At 43.7% G+C, this 14,456-nt stretch overlaps 1 protein-coding gene across 2 annotated transcripts in view; it reads left to right on the forward strand.

The window, feature by feature from the left end:
- Positions 1 to 1,946: 1,946 nt before the first annotated feature.
- The window catches only part of Sqor (sulfide quinone oxidoreductase), a 45,226-nt gene continuing 32,716 nt past the window's right edge, over positions 1,947 to 14,456 (forward strand). For both annotated transcript variants that reach the window (XM_040746194.1, XM_040746196.1), the window contains exon 1: positions 1,947 to 2,058. The gene's annotated coding sequence lies outside the window, so the exon portion shown is untranslated. The remainder of the gene's footprint in view (positions 2,059 to 14,456) is intronic.

Here is a 14,456-nt window from a genome sequence, read left to right on the forward strand (position 1 = left end):
CTGGGTGGAATAAGTCACTCCTCTAGCTACAAACTCACCCAAAGAAGCATTTGCTTCAGGGATGAGGGCGGGGCTTGCTTAATGGGCTGCAAGCAGGTGCGTTTAAAGTTGCACACCTGCAGAATCACTCTGCCTTACCCGTATCCCAAGGGCTTCACTTTTGACACAGAGTCTTCCTTTCTCCCTCCCGTTCTTCATTGCTGCTCTTTCCTGCAGCCTGCTCTCCCTTCCTAGCACAGGTCTGCATGGCTTTCCAGAGCCCGCCCGTCTCCATTTCCTTCTTCCTGGATCTTCTTGAATAGGCATTTATTCCTCTGAGCCCCAGCACCCCCCACGTAGTCCCGCCCCCCCCATATGCCCTCTTGCCATCCTTTAATATTTCTCTTATTTCCCATCTCCCTAACTGCACACTCGTTACTCTGGAAACTTCATATGGGTAGGGAATCAAGTGTAGGTCCAGACAGCAGCCGTGCATGGGACTTACTTGGCACCCAGCAGGCAAGGACTCCCGAGAGTGACTGGGCTGGGGAGATGGCTCAGCAGGTTCAGCCTGATGACCTGGGATTCACCAGGAAACCAGACTCAACTTTAGAAAATTGTCCTCTAACCTACACCTGTCCATCAAGGGCACACATGTACACACCCATACACAAAGTAAAGTGTAATAAAAATGAAAATGAAATGGCAATGGAGTAAATTCTCAGCCTTAATATCTGTCTGATAGGCAAGTCACCACCCCTGCTCTCCCCGACAGAAAGCAGTGTCTTGGGTGAGATAACAGAAAGCTACTCCAGCGTGTGGGAACTGTTTAGGTCATACCTATTAACTGGATTCTCCAGTCACCAACCTCAAAACACCCGGAAAGCAGGTAGCGCCTTGACTCCTCACCAGGGCTTCTTCGTGGGGTTGGAGAGGGAGGAGGGATGGAGAGTAAGGCGAATCAACTTGGAAGTATGTGTGTGTAGAGTTTTATTTTTGTCAAAAATTTGGGCTCCCCTTGTTGGCATTTAGAAGGTGGAGATGCCTGCCTCTTGTGCTGTGTGTAGTACCTACCATACAACAACAGTGAACTGCCCGGGCCAGGCCTGAACAATTTTTCTGATGCCTTGCCCCTTGTGCAAACTTTCAAGTACGTGGAAAGTTTTATTGGTAAGATAAATTCAGTTTTAGATAAGATTATGGTAAGCGTTAAGGAATTTACACGGTCTTTCTTTATACTCCGTTTCCAGCAATAGATCTGTCAGGAAAACACAGATTGTATTTCGTTTCCTTTCCGGATACTTTACAGAGGAGGCAATGCCGCAGGGTCAAGTGTCGCGGGGTCTCCATTAAACCCACAGTCTGCATTCGTAGCCTTGTGGCCAGGCGATCTTACCGCCTCAGAGTGAAGACAAGGACATTTGAAATAAGACTCAAAAATTATTAGAATACACAAAACCAAACAAGTGCAAAAGAAGCAAAGTTACACTTAAAAAAAAAAAAGAAGCTGGTTGGCATTTGCATGCTCTCTGAAGTTTTTAAAGCTGAGACGGTAGGAACTTTAGGCACTGTATTAGCTTTAGCATGGGCTCAGGCTCACAACCCTTGGAACAGTCCACACTAGACGGGGCAGAACGGTGACGCGTCGGGCGACAAGAGTTCAACGCCCAGAGTCAGCAGGTTCCCGGGGAAAGTCACCGCTCTGAGTGGCAGTGGCCTTGTTTGCACTACCGGCATGGGAAAAGTGTCTGGGCTGAGTGGCAGCAGTCGCTCGGCTCGGGGCGCAGCTGAGGCCGGGGAGCAAGGGCCACCTACGCCTCAGGTGACCGTGCCCGCTGGCTCCTTGGTACGCGTTCCTCGCACGGTTCTGGACTGGGCTACTCCTGGGGCGGCCTTTTCCTGGGCGGGAATATGTGTGTGTGGGTGGTGGCTGTCCTCAGTCCCGGCCTCCGTCCCCGCCCCGCTTTCCGCCCCCCTCCACCCCCTAGCAGCCAGGCGGAGCCCCAGAGAGGCCGTAGCTCCAGTGCCACTGAAGTTTCTGCTGCGCCAGCTCTGGGGCCCACGGTGTCGCTCAGCCCGGTAAGACTCATCCCACAGAGCTCTGGCCCTCGGCCCTGGGACGCTGTCACCCTTCATAGCCCGCTTGCTGTCTCTGCTCAGTTCCTGCGCTCAGGGGCCACCTCTCTTCCTTCCCAACTCCTGACACCTACAGCTTCAACCGCAAGGGTCTGAGACTCAGTTCGTGAATTGTAGAGCTTTCTTGGGAGTGGCCGAACGTCAGCCTTGGGGACAGGATGACCATGACACCCTCCCCACTCACAGAGCCAGGACCTGTGGTCTGGGTGCGTTGGAATTTCAGGAGCCTTAGTTGCACTTGTTGACTGTCACTCAGCACTTGGCACCGCGTGCATCCTGTGGAGATTGAGCCCCGTGCAGGGGAGGTGCCTGGAGTGCTGGGGGTCAGTGGGGGAGCTCAGGCCGGGCCGATTGGCAACTGGTGCAAAGTGGGAAAAGACTTTGGTGAAACCTTTTCACCTTTCTTTTACATACCCGATTTCCACCCCAGCTTCTAGAGCTCACAGACTCGTGTCGAGCCAGCGAGTTTGTGCTTGCTGTAAACTCAGGGTTCTGACTCACTATCATGTCATCTTCCTTGGGCAGTTTTGAGTTTGGGGGAAAACGAAGGACTCTTTCTTAGAAGATTTTCCTTAAATTTTATTATTTTATTTCATGCGTATGGTTGTTTCGCTTGTATGTATGTCTGTGCCTGAGGTGCGTGCCTAATGCCTGTTAGAACCCTGGAAACGGAGTTACAGATGCTTGCGAGTTGCTATCTGGGTGCTGGAAGCAAGTCCTCTGCAAGCGCTCTTCTAGCCCCCCTCAACACAGAAGTAAAGGCAGACTGTGATGAAAGAAATCAGCTGCTACAGTATTAAAAATATATCATGTAATATATGTTTTTGAAAGTAAATAACTATTACAATTTTGAAATGGTAGAGAATATAGGATTCAAGATGTAGGCACACCTGTAACGTAAGAAAATATCTTTTAAAAGGTCATAAATGCTATTAATATTGCTGTGACTGGCTGCCTACACAATACTTGAAGAAAATGTTAAATTTCAAGTAGATGATGGTGATTTTCCTTTCATTCAAATGAATGGGCCCCAATTTAAATAAATACCCTGTTAGTAGAAAGGGCTTTCCTTGCCAGTTAGGCTTCTGGGGCTTAACACTTCCTTGAACTATCATTGTGCCCTCTACTCTGGGCTTCTTTGGTCATCTGCTTCACCTAAGGAGGAGAAAAAGGAAAGCCCCTCCTCCCTCAACAAAACCATCTCAATACTTCCCCACACAGGAAAAGCACCCAAACTGTACTCGATGTAGAGGGATGCAGTACTCACTGTTTTCAGACCTCATCTGTTCCTCTCCTCAGTATTGGCCATCCCCCCCAATCTGGTACCTCAAAGGTTTGCGGGATGACTTGGAGCTTGTTATGCCATCAAGGTGACAGCTGGAGGCTTGGGAAATGACTGTTTAAAATGAACTGCTTCTCTTAAACCTGGTGGAGTAACTCCACAAACACGAAGGGACTTGGGAGAGCTGAATGCCTGTGAGGGCTCTTGGTGGGTCTGGTTCCCACCAGAGAAAAGATACTGTCTTGATAGGAAAGGAGGATTCCGGAAGTTTCTTTGCCCATGTGTAGGTTTGTTAATCAGATGTGTTATAATACAGGAAATGTCTTGTAAAGAATGGAGACAGAACCCATGACACAGCATTTCTAGATGCACATCCCCCCCCATCCATCACAAAACTCTGACTCTGGAAATTTGGTAAACAGGAGAATGGTGGGTAATTTACTAAAAGCTGTCCAGGTCAGGCCTAAAGCCAACTAAACCTTATAGACAGTAAGAACTTTCTGTGGAAGTGTTGGTCTTGCAATTGGTCTGTGCTTCTGTGAGTATGTGTACAACATTTGAGAAGGATGAAGGCCACCTCATTCTTCAACTGTCTAAGTTTGGATGATTATCATGAGATTTTCCCAGTCCCTCAAATCTAAGATTGTATTAAATAATAGAGAAAGAAGGGCTTTTAAGTTAAAGAGAATTCACCTTCCTTTCTCTTATATTCAAAGCAAACATCTGAGCTCAAAGCGACCTACTATCCCTGGTCCTATAACCTCAATTTTCTTGCTTATAAAATGGGGTCACTAATACCCTCTTCAGTGATTGTATGAGAAATTACATAAAGTATACTTTACAATATCTCCCACATAGCAAACTCCACAAATGATACCTCCCCTGCATTTCTTATGCCTTGGATCATGCATTTAACCATAGTTGCGTCCTAGAGAATCACAGTGTATAGTGGGTGTAGAAATTGGGACATCTGCTTTCCACTCTGATTATGTTTTAGCCCAAGTATTTGACTTTGCCACAGAAATGCAATTTGAGGACTCAATAGACAAATATCCCCACTGGATATTTGCTGTGAAAATCCACCCCTTTTTCCTCCTCAATGAGGTGTGTGTGTGGTGTGAAGAGAGCAAGCCCACAATGCCTAAAGATGAGCCCTATCTGAAATGCGGACCTGGGTCTCCTGACTCGTAACATGTCCTCAGATAAAGTTTCATAGTGAATGGGTTACTGTGCCATCAGCTCAGACATTGTTAGGGAGCCTGACACACTTGTGTCTGTGTGTATCTCACTGTGACCTCACCATTAAGGGATCGAATTCAGTGTCTAGGTTCAAACAACAGATATATAACTTGTAATTAAGGAGTCTTCTCTTACTAAGACCCCTCACACTGGATTCTGGGTAATAGCAAGCCAAAGTAATTGACCAGTCTGTTTACAATGACGCTCCACCCTTCATAACTTTCTTGCATGTACGTTTGAATCCCAGTGTACTTTGGCTTGATGAGTAATTTTATTGTGATCATTTTAATGAGTCAGGCAGCCAGGTGTGGTGGCTTAAACACCTATAAATCTCAACATTTGGGAGATGGAGGCAGAAGGATTAGGAGTTCAAGATTATCTTCACTTATATATGTTCAAGGTTACCCTTTTCTTGGAGTCTTTCCTGGGCTACATGACATCCATCCATCCATTCATCCATCCATCCATCCATCCATGCATCCATTCATCCACCCACCCACCTACCTATTCAAAGAAACAAATACCAGATTCAGGAAGTCTGGGCCTAAGCTGACTTCACTGTGAGACTCTGTTGATTAACTAGAGACCTTCCTTTCCAGATGGTCTGTGGCTAGGTCCACACAACTTTGTATAGACCTTGACAGGAAACCTGACTAGAGGCCTGCTATGTACAATGTTGCAGAGGAGTGGGGAGTATGGAGTCATTTGTTTTTATTTATAGTGTATTAGACTGTGAGGAATCAAGTTTCTCTGGCAATTAGGAAATGGAAGCAAACAGAAAAACAAGGCTTGTTTATATTTTGTGTGCTCCAGTCAAAACCCGTAACTTTCAGTTAAAGCGAATGCAGTTTATTTGAAGGAAAAATCCTTTCTTTATATAAATATAATTTTTGTTTTTGACTTTTTGCTTGGTGAAATAATCAGCCTTATCATTATACTGCTTGCTTTGATTATAAAATATTACAAAGTACTTAAGCTTGGAGGGAATTTTTCAGCAGCAAAGGGAATCACTCTTCATTATGAAGTCTTCATTGGTAATTTTTTCGTTTCCTTTTTATTTTAGAGATTATAATTGCATCATTTCCCCTTCCCTTTCCTCCCTCAAGCTCTTCCAGATATGCACCAAGACTCTTTTTCATTAATTGTTGTTACATGCATACATAAATATATATGTATGTGTATACACACACACATACACACACACACACACACTATATTCCTAAATATAACCTGCTCAGCCAGTGTTACTTTTATGTATATTTTCAGGGCTGACCATTTAGTGTTGGATAACCTACTTGTATGGCCTTCCCTGGGAAACACCGTTTCTTCCACTCAGTATTCCTTAGTTGCCTAAAGTTCTTTGTACTGGGTTGAATCCTTGTCAGTTTTACCCCATCCACTCTGGTGGATGTTTTGTTCAGTTCATGTCAGGGGAGTGAGACTTTATGGGTGTAGCTTCCGACTTGTTTGGGAGACACAATCTCGATGCAAACTCCCTGATTCTCCAGCTCTTAAAATCTTTCCACACCCTCTTCCAAAATCTTCTCTGAGCCTTAGGTGCAGGAGTGTTTTGTAGCTGTATTCTGGGCTCCATAACTCTGCATTTTGATTAGTTGTGATTTTTTAATGATCTCTATCTGTTGCAAAGAAAAGATTCTTTGATGAGGGCTTCAGACTACACTTATCTGTGGGTATAAGGACACGTGTTTAGATTATTAGGGATTGTGTTGGTTTAGTAAAGTCGTGGTTGCATGTTCTCCTTCAAGACCCATGACTTCACTACCTCAGAGTAGCTGACTAAGTTTCCAGTACCATGCATAGCACCCCTTTTCTTGAGTGGGTCTTTAATTCCAATTAGAGAGTTATGATTATCACAAGGTACGTGTGCCACTACTGCATCCTTAGGGTTATTATGCCATGCTGGTTGTTGCTCTGGTTCATAACTGGGTAGAACTGTTGCTGCCTTTAAAAAGGAAGTTCTTACAGTGCTCCCTGACGAGTTAAGGAACCCCTTGTGGTGGTAGGCCTCACAAAGAACTGTCTGCACTTGTTCCTGTTTCTTGGACAGCTTAGTCCTGGTCCACAACGGGAGCTCTTGCTTCACAACTTAGTATTTAAACAAATGCTTGGATTGATTGCACTCCACATAGACTCCTATCATGCAGGGCTGAGTGAAGATTGCTTCATTTCCTTTATTTGTTAACAATATAGTAATCCATTTCCTGAATACACAGGCAGGACCAGCCCCACATTCCGCAAGAGGAGTTGAGCCAAAAGCAGGGGCGAGGCCTGTGTGATCCCTTCTGTTTTCAAGGGGCATAGTTTTCCTCTCACATCATACTTCGGACTTTTGCTTTTCTCTGAGGACTCTCATAGGGTTGCTTTTGTCTTCCTCATTACATACATTGTTTTCCTCCCACAGGTTTTACATTCACTTTAGTTCTTTCCTGTTGCGGAGACCCAACCTTTGCTGGTGCCTGGAGTTCTGAAACAGCCACCCAGTGGATCATCATATTCCTGGGCTTTGCTGTGAAAGTAGACAGACTCTTTCATCACTTTGTCTCTGTGCCTAGCACAATGCCTGGCATACAGTAAACATTTGAAAATGCTGAAGTTAGCTAAAGTATTCCAATTCATGCTCCCAGCTTCACTGTCTAAACTGCATTCAATTAAGAACTTCCAAGGCCCTCACTGCCATTAGCAGGGAACAGAAGCTGAATCCAAGTGAGAGCAGAGCAGGTAACTTACATGACTCACTCAGGTTGGGCGGGGCAGTGAACCGGAACCTTTTGTAGGGCGGTGATGGCCCCACTGACTATGTAGCGACAACCAAGTGTTTCCATGTGTGAATGTGGGCTTACTGTTGCCAGTAAGACCATAGGGTCATTTTTAGGAGATATCTCCAAAACTTTCCACACTGACAAGTAATTCGGAATTTAGGAAAACATTATAAGGTAAACAAAGCAGCCTAGTTTACAGGCTTGGGCTTCGGTTGTTGCTTTATGAATGCTGATTTGTTGACAGTGGTTTCAAACCTAGCCAAAAAAAAAAAAAAAATCTCTCGCAGGGTGTCCCTGTCTCTAGATTGTAGTCCATTCCAGATGTTGACAACCAAGAATAGCCATCGCAGCTTTCAGTCCTGGACGTCAGAAGCATAGGCCTGTCCAGTTTCTTTCTCTCTCCCCAGTGAATACTTCTCCAGAGCTGCCCTCCTTCTCATCTACAGCTAGGTAATTCCCAATCCCAGTGCCTTTGTGAACCTCAACAGGGCAACACAAGCTCCAACGGGCCCCTGACATAACCCCCTGTTCTGCTGCTACAATTCCTTTCTCCTTGGCTTCCTGGTTACTCCCAGACGCCCTTTCCACTTTTCACCTACTCATTCTCTGTTTTATCTGATTATTTATTTGAATTTCAGGCCCTTATCATGTACACTCATCAAATGCATATAGTGGTAATAGACTTATAGGACCACAGCTGGGTTTATTGTTCCCTCTGATTACTTTACCCACTTCTTGTCTATTATAGAAGTATGTTTAGTAAGAGTACTCACAAATAAACTCATTTCTTTTAGTAACTATTTCAGAGCTCCTGCATTGTAACAGGTGTGTTTGTTCCCAGGCCTAAAACCGTTGGTATACCACATCAGGCTTACAGAGCTTATGTGAAGAGGAACATAGTATATGTTAGCTCCTCTCTCTCTTCCCCCAAGACCGTGTCCAAAAATACTTGGTCCCTATCTCACCTTCCTTCTCCTGGGGTCTTATTACCTACCCCATTCTTCTTGGGACTTTTTTGTTGGCACTTCAGTTTTTGTTGTTGTTGACGTTTTGATGTATCTCTTCTCTCCAGAGAGAGTGAACCTTCTTTGTGGTTTCAGATTCCAGCTCTATGTTCCAATCTGTCATTACTGACATTATGGAGTATCTGGGCTCTTCTTGCCATTCCCTGGAGCACTCTGGATGGTTAAGTAGATAGGCAGAAAATCTGTGTTTTCTACCAAGAGAATAACATCAAGCTTTGTCGCTAGGTTCTTAGGAATAGTTGTCAGGAAATGCTGTATCTTTACTTTAGAGCACATCTACTCTAGACTGATGGAAAGAGTAATGAGATTAGCTTCCAAAAATCTACATTTGTTTTCTATCTTAGACTTAACTGGGGTGTCACTTAACTTCTTTTGAAGCAAAGCATCAATATCCGTAAGTGGAAATGACAGTACCTACCTCTTGTTGATTTGTTGTAGAGATAAGATGACATAAAACATGTATTCGTTTCCTGAAGCTGCTGTAATAAACCACGGATGGTGTCACTTAATGATACACATTCCCTGTTCCCTGCCCCCCTCCACCACCCCATTTTGTGGCACTGGCAGTTGAACTCCAGGTCTGTGCATGTTTAGATAGTTGCTGTATCAATCAGCTATAGCCCAAACTCCGACAACAGAATTTATTATCTTACAATAGTCTACTTCAAAGTTCCAGTACAGACCTCACTAGGCTAAAATCAAGGTTTCGGCAGGGCTTTGTAGTTTCTGGGAATTCTAAAGGAGAGTCTGTTTTCTTGTCTTTTCTGCCTTCTTTAAGTTGTCCACATCCTTGGCTCCTTATCCTCCCCCTCCATCTTCAAAGCCAATGACCTTTCATGTTTCTGACCACTCTTCTATGATCATAGCTCCCTAACTGCTGGGAAAGTCTCTCCCTGGCTGATTTAGATGTTCTCCAAGGTGAACTGTGTTTTTCTCTGTCATTTTCTGAGGCTTCACTAAGTGGATTTTCAAGACAACCTACAACATTTCTCTCATGCTTTGAACAGTGTGATGGCTATTCTTGGTTGTCAGCCTGACTATACCTGGAATGAACTATAATGCAGAAATGGAGGGCACACTTGTGAACTGGATCTTGAGGAAGGAAGACAACCTGCCTTTGATCCAGAACTTGAAGCTGAAAGACACACACCTTTAATTCAAACCTTGAGGCTGGAAGGTACACCTTTAATCTGGGCCACAGTTATGCTGGAAGCCTATACAAGGACAACGGAAGAAGGAAGGGCTCATTCTTGCCCTGCTTGCTCTCACCATGTCAGTGCACCCACAATGTTGGGGAGCTAGTGGGGGTACAGAGAATAACTAGCAAAAAAGTGCTAAAATCATTGGTATTTATTTGATTCATATCTTTTGTTAAGTAAGATTCCATCTAGCAAAGAATAACATAAATGTCTATTTAAATGTTCTTCCTGGATGTTTATGGCCTACTTTCAATACTTAAAAATTAAGCTGTCCAACATTAACACCAGAAAGCCTTTCCCCAAGGTTGGGTCTACCTTCTTCCTGGCCTGTATTATCAGCAGCTGCTGAGCTCTACTGTTCCCTTAGCATCTGAAGTTGATAAATTGGGAGTGGGGCCAGGACTAGAATGAGAAAAACATTTTCCATCAGCCCAGATCCTTCCTAGGTGCTCAATGAGTACTCAGGGAACATTCTTGAATAGCAGAGCAAGCATGACTATGCATATTTCAAGCAATTCTACTTTTCATCAAGATAATCTTAGACATTTAGTCATGCAAAATGTTTCTTGATGTATCTACTTTCATGCAGGAACTGGATCCTGTAAGTTAAAATATTGATTATATTTCCTGCTTTCCACTTTTGAAAATTCAGCTATTACCTGATTGAAATGAGCTGAGGATGGTAAGAAGTTGAATATGCCCATAATCTAACACCTTGCAGAGAACTCAGTCCTTAAACACCTTTAATGAACACACCTGGCTGGTGTGTCAAGGTTAAATGGATGGAAGAGATATGAAGATTTTCCTTGGTGGAGAATACCCTGCCAAGTTAAGTTCAATAGAGTTCATGGTAGAGTGTGACTAGGGAAAGCAACACCAGGTGTCATATTCTTCCAGATTAATTATGGCATTAAAGAGTCAATGGAGCTATGTTCTGGAGCTGCAAAAATGTGGCCCAATCACCCATGTAATAACAACATTTTTCCGTAGTATGTAATTAAATTGCTTTTTAAATGCCACCTGACAGCTCCACACATATATAAGGAGAAGTCTAACAAAATTTTGTTCAATGTGTAAAATCTTCCATCTGACTGAACAGTTGGCACACGAATTTTAGTGCAGGTATATTAAAATGTACCCAGAATTTGTTTTTATCAAGTGTGGCAAGCACCATAGATCATGAGGTGACTGCAGTGAAGGAAGACAATTTTACTCACAGTTCTCAAGAGACTGGAGGCACAACGTGCCATTTGGGACCCTGTGGGGAAGCACCTGGGGTTTTTCAGAAGGTAGAAAAGGGTGAGGAAAAGCATGGGGAAAAGTCTATGTTACGAGGCAGGCGGGAAGGCTGAGCAGCTGTGTTTACGTCTATGTAACCCTGGGTGCAGAGGCTGCTTCTGGTTGCCTGGTTTCTGGTTCCAAGGAGATCATATGAATATTGTTGCCTCATGGAATGTCAAAGTCCTGCAGACAAGGTGGCTGAGACTTTGTGTTTGGGACTATAAGTTATGCATGCAAGCCAGACCTTCATTGTCTCTGGGCCAGAGAGAGAGAGAGTCTAGGAACTAGCCAGGTCTCAATGTGTCCATTTATCATTAACACAGAAAAAATATGTAGCTAATGTAGTAGGACTCAGCATATCTTCAGGAAGGGGAAGTAGCCAGCTGTCTTGTTTGTACTATGTCTATTGCCATATCACTGCATACCTTACCTGCAGGGGTTGTATGAGGGGGCCTCAGAATTTGTGAGGAAATTCTGGGCATTTCCTTAGCACTCCTGTAGTGCTAATCCAGGAACAACAGCAATCCCTCTTGAGAAATTTTCCAGATTACATCTTCTTTTCCTTCAAATGTGGTAGCAGTCATTTTTAATTTGTTGGCTTTACTGGGCCATGTTGACTTTACATGAGGTGCCTAGACATTTGGTCAAGCTGAGTTCTGAGTGTGACTGGAAGGTATTTATGAATGAAATGAAGAGTTAACTTGGTAACTAGATAAGACAGATTGCTCTTCCCTGTGCAAGAGGCTCTGATCCAAACAAAGGCTGCCTACCCTCTCTGGACAGGACAGAGTCTTTGCTGCCTCAGCGTTCTGCACTGGAACGTGGTTCTGCCTGTGAGACTCCTCTGAAACACTGGCTTTTCCTGCTTTCCGGGGGAGCCTTGGGGTCAGAGCTTCATTATAGGCCAGAGGTCGACTAGGTCTCTGGTTGACTAGCTTCCATGTAGTGGTGGTGCCGTTTGGGAGGTTTAGAAGGTGCAGTCTTGTTGAATGGGAGCTTCAAGAGTATATAGGCTTCTTTACTTTCAGTTTGCTCTCTCTGCTCCATGCTAGGCTTGAAGACCTGAGTTCTCAGCTCTTACCTTGGTCAGCATACCTGTGTGCTGCCTCTTAGCCCCCTGGAATCATAAGGCCAGATAATCTCCTTTCTATTCACTTTCTTAGTGCTGGTGTTTTATCACAGCACAGAAAAGCCACCACACACTACCTAGCCATATGAGCTCATTCCAAGAAGTACTGGGCAGCAGAGAAACTGGCAATGTTTCTTTTGGTTTCCCCCCTCATTGTTTCTCAAATCTCCTCCCTATGATTGTTGGTCTTGTCTTGGATTGGTTGTCTGACCTTGAGGATAGAACCACTCTCCTTCAGCCTCAATTTTCCAGCATTGTACCTGGCAGGTAGGAGTCTTGACTAGGGTAGTAATGAGTCATTTTTATGTTAAGGATTGTGACTTAGCTTCAGATTGTTCAGAAAAACCATGCCATACATTTGAGTGCTCATAGAGGAAGATTACTGCCCTCTCTGAGCCTCTGTTTCTCCATTAGTTCAATGTTTTCAAAACTTGTGGTGTTGATTCATGTATGGATCCTGTGATAGGTGATTCTAAGTTGTGTTGCTAACACTACCATTAATATTCTCTTTCAATTACTTGAAATATGCTCAGAACTTAGCATTTAATGACAAAAGTCTTCCATGACCTAGCATGGTTTTGGAGTTGATGCTATGAGGACTGATTAGATGCCATGAGGAAATGAAGGAAAAGCAGACACACAGACACAGAAAACTTATCTAGTGGGCTATGCTTATTCTGTTGGAGAAGTCACAACACTTTGGAAGCTTAGTGTACTTATTACATACAGTTGAACATGAAGGTGGGGTTATGCCATACAGATAAAGAGGGAGGCAGGGCCATTACTGGCAGTGAAACTAGGAGGCAGGAGCATCCTCTGTAGGTAGCAGTCTTAGACTGTAAGCATCTGGGGGAATAAAGCTATGACGGGCATTTTCTGCACAATATCATCAACCTCATACTCAGATCTGAAGAAGCCTTTGTCATCACTTTGAGCCCAACAGTACATATTTGTTCAGGACTTCACTTGATTCCTATAAAAAGTCAGTGTCTGCTCTAGCACACTATTTTCTGTTTTTGTTTTTACTTATTCATTCAACTTTTCAGTGTTAGCTTTCAAACATATACAAAAATAGACATATGGCCATAAGGAGCACCCATGTATATCTCTCAATTGACTTCAAATTCTTAGCTCATGGGCTCTATTCTTTTATCTTAACTCCCATCAATTCTCATCTACTGCATTATTTTCAAGGGAATTCCAGGCCATTTCACTGTAATAATTTAAGGACTATTTCTAAGAGACAAGGATCTTAGAATATCAATATTGTTATTGCCTTGCCCCAACCTCTAAAACTTGGATTCTCTTCTTTTCAATATACTTAGTAAGTTACACTTTCATATCATATCTCAACAGTATTTGGAGCACAATCCAGCTAGAAGATAAAATTCTGTCAGTGGGCATTTCCCCCTGAATTACTGAAGAGTCAATTTGAACAAAAATTGCTGCTTAATGAGTGAAACGACTACTTTTGTCTTGTGTTTCTGTATCAGGATACATGGGGTGAGGTAGTCTATAAAGAACAGATTCATTTCTTAAAGTTCTGGAATTGGGAAGTACAAGCTTCCGGGGCCCAAATACGGAGAGGACCTTCTTGCTGCACAGCGCAGAAGACATTGTGTGGGATGAGAGGGGCAGCGGTGGCGCACCCACTTCTATAGTAACCTCATCTCCCGTGTAATGGTCCTCTCATGATTGGAGGTCTTACCTCTCAGCAATGTAAGTGCTCAACACTTGAATTTGGGGGGCCATATTTGTATAATCGCATAGAAATGTCTTTAGTCAAATTCTCTAGTTGGTCTCCAATCCTCAATTTTCTCATTAGCAAACTGTTTACAGTGTTGTGAAGCAGCATTAGGTCAGCTACATGCCAATAAACGGTTACTATTTGTTATTAGTGTTTCTCCCCGTTTTCCTATTTAATTGTGTCTTGAAATAATTTAGTTGAGAGATGTCAATAGCTAGTGACAGCTTTAGGGCTGAAGTAATTACATTCCAGAGCCTCCACACCTGGATGCTACATCAAGTCTAGTTGTGTTGTGCAGTTGAAGATCACATACCTTAGGACGTGGAACTCACAGGGATCCTGACATGAAGCAGTTCAGAGTAGGTTTAGTACAGGCCTGTGTGGATAGCAAGAGCTTCTTGCTCTTGTTTTCATGTTCCATTTAGAAGTGTTCAGCAAAGGCGATCAGCTCGGGTTGGCCATGTGCTTACAGAAGCTCAAGGCAGTGTGGATCAGCCTGGGAAAGCTTGAGAAATTACTCTGAGCCACACAATATTCTTTCCCCAAAAGCTGAAAGAGCCGAGTGTTGAGCCCCAAGCATGAAGAGTTGGTGGACCTTACATCAAGAATGCTGTAGATAAGAGTTGCTGAGATGCTAGCTCTGTTTGCACTCAGCTAGG

The sequence above is a fragment of the Mesocricetus auratus genome, unplaced genomic scaffold (assembly GCF_017639785.1).
Source record: "Mesocricetus auratus isolate SY011 unplaced genomic scaffold, BCM_Maur_2.0 Super-Scaffold_100004, whole genome shotgun sequence".
Taxonomy (NCBI): domain Eukaryota; kingdom Metazoa; phylum Chordata; class Mammalia; order Rodentia; family Cricetidae; genus Mesocricetus; species Mesocricetus auratus.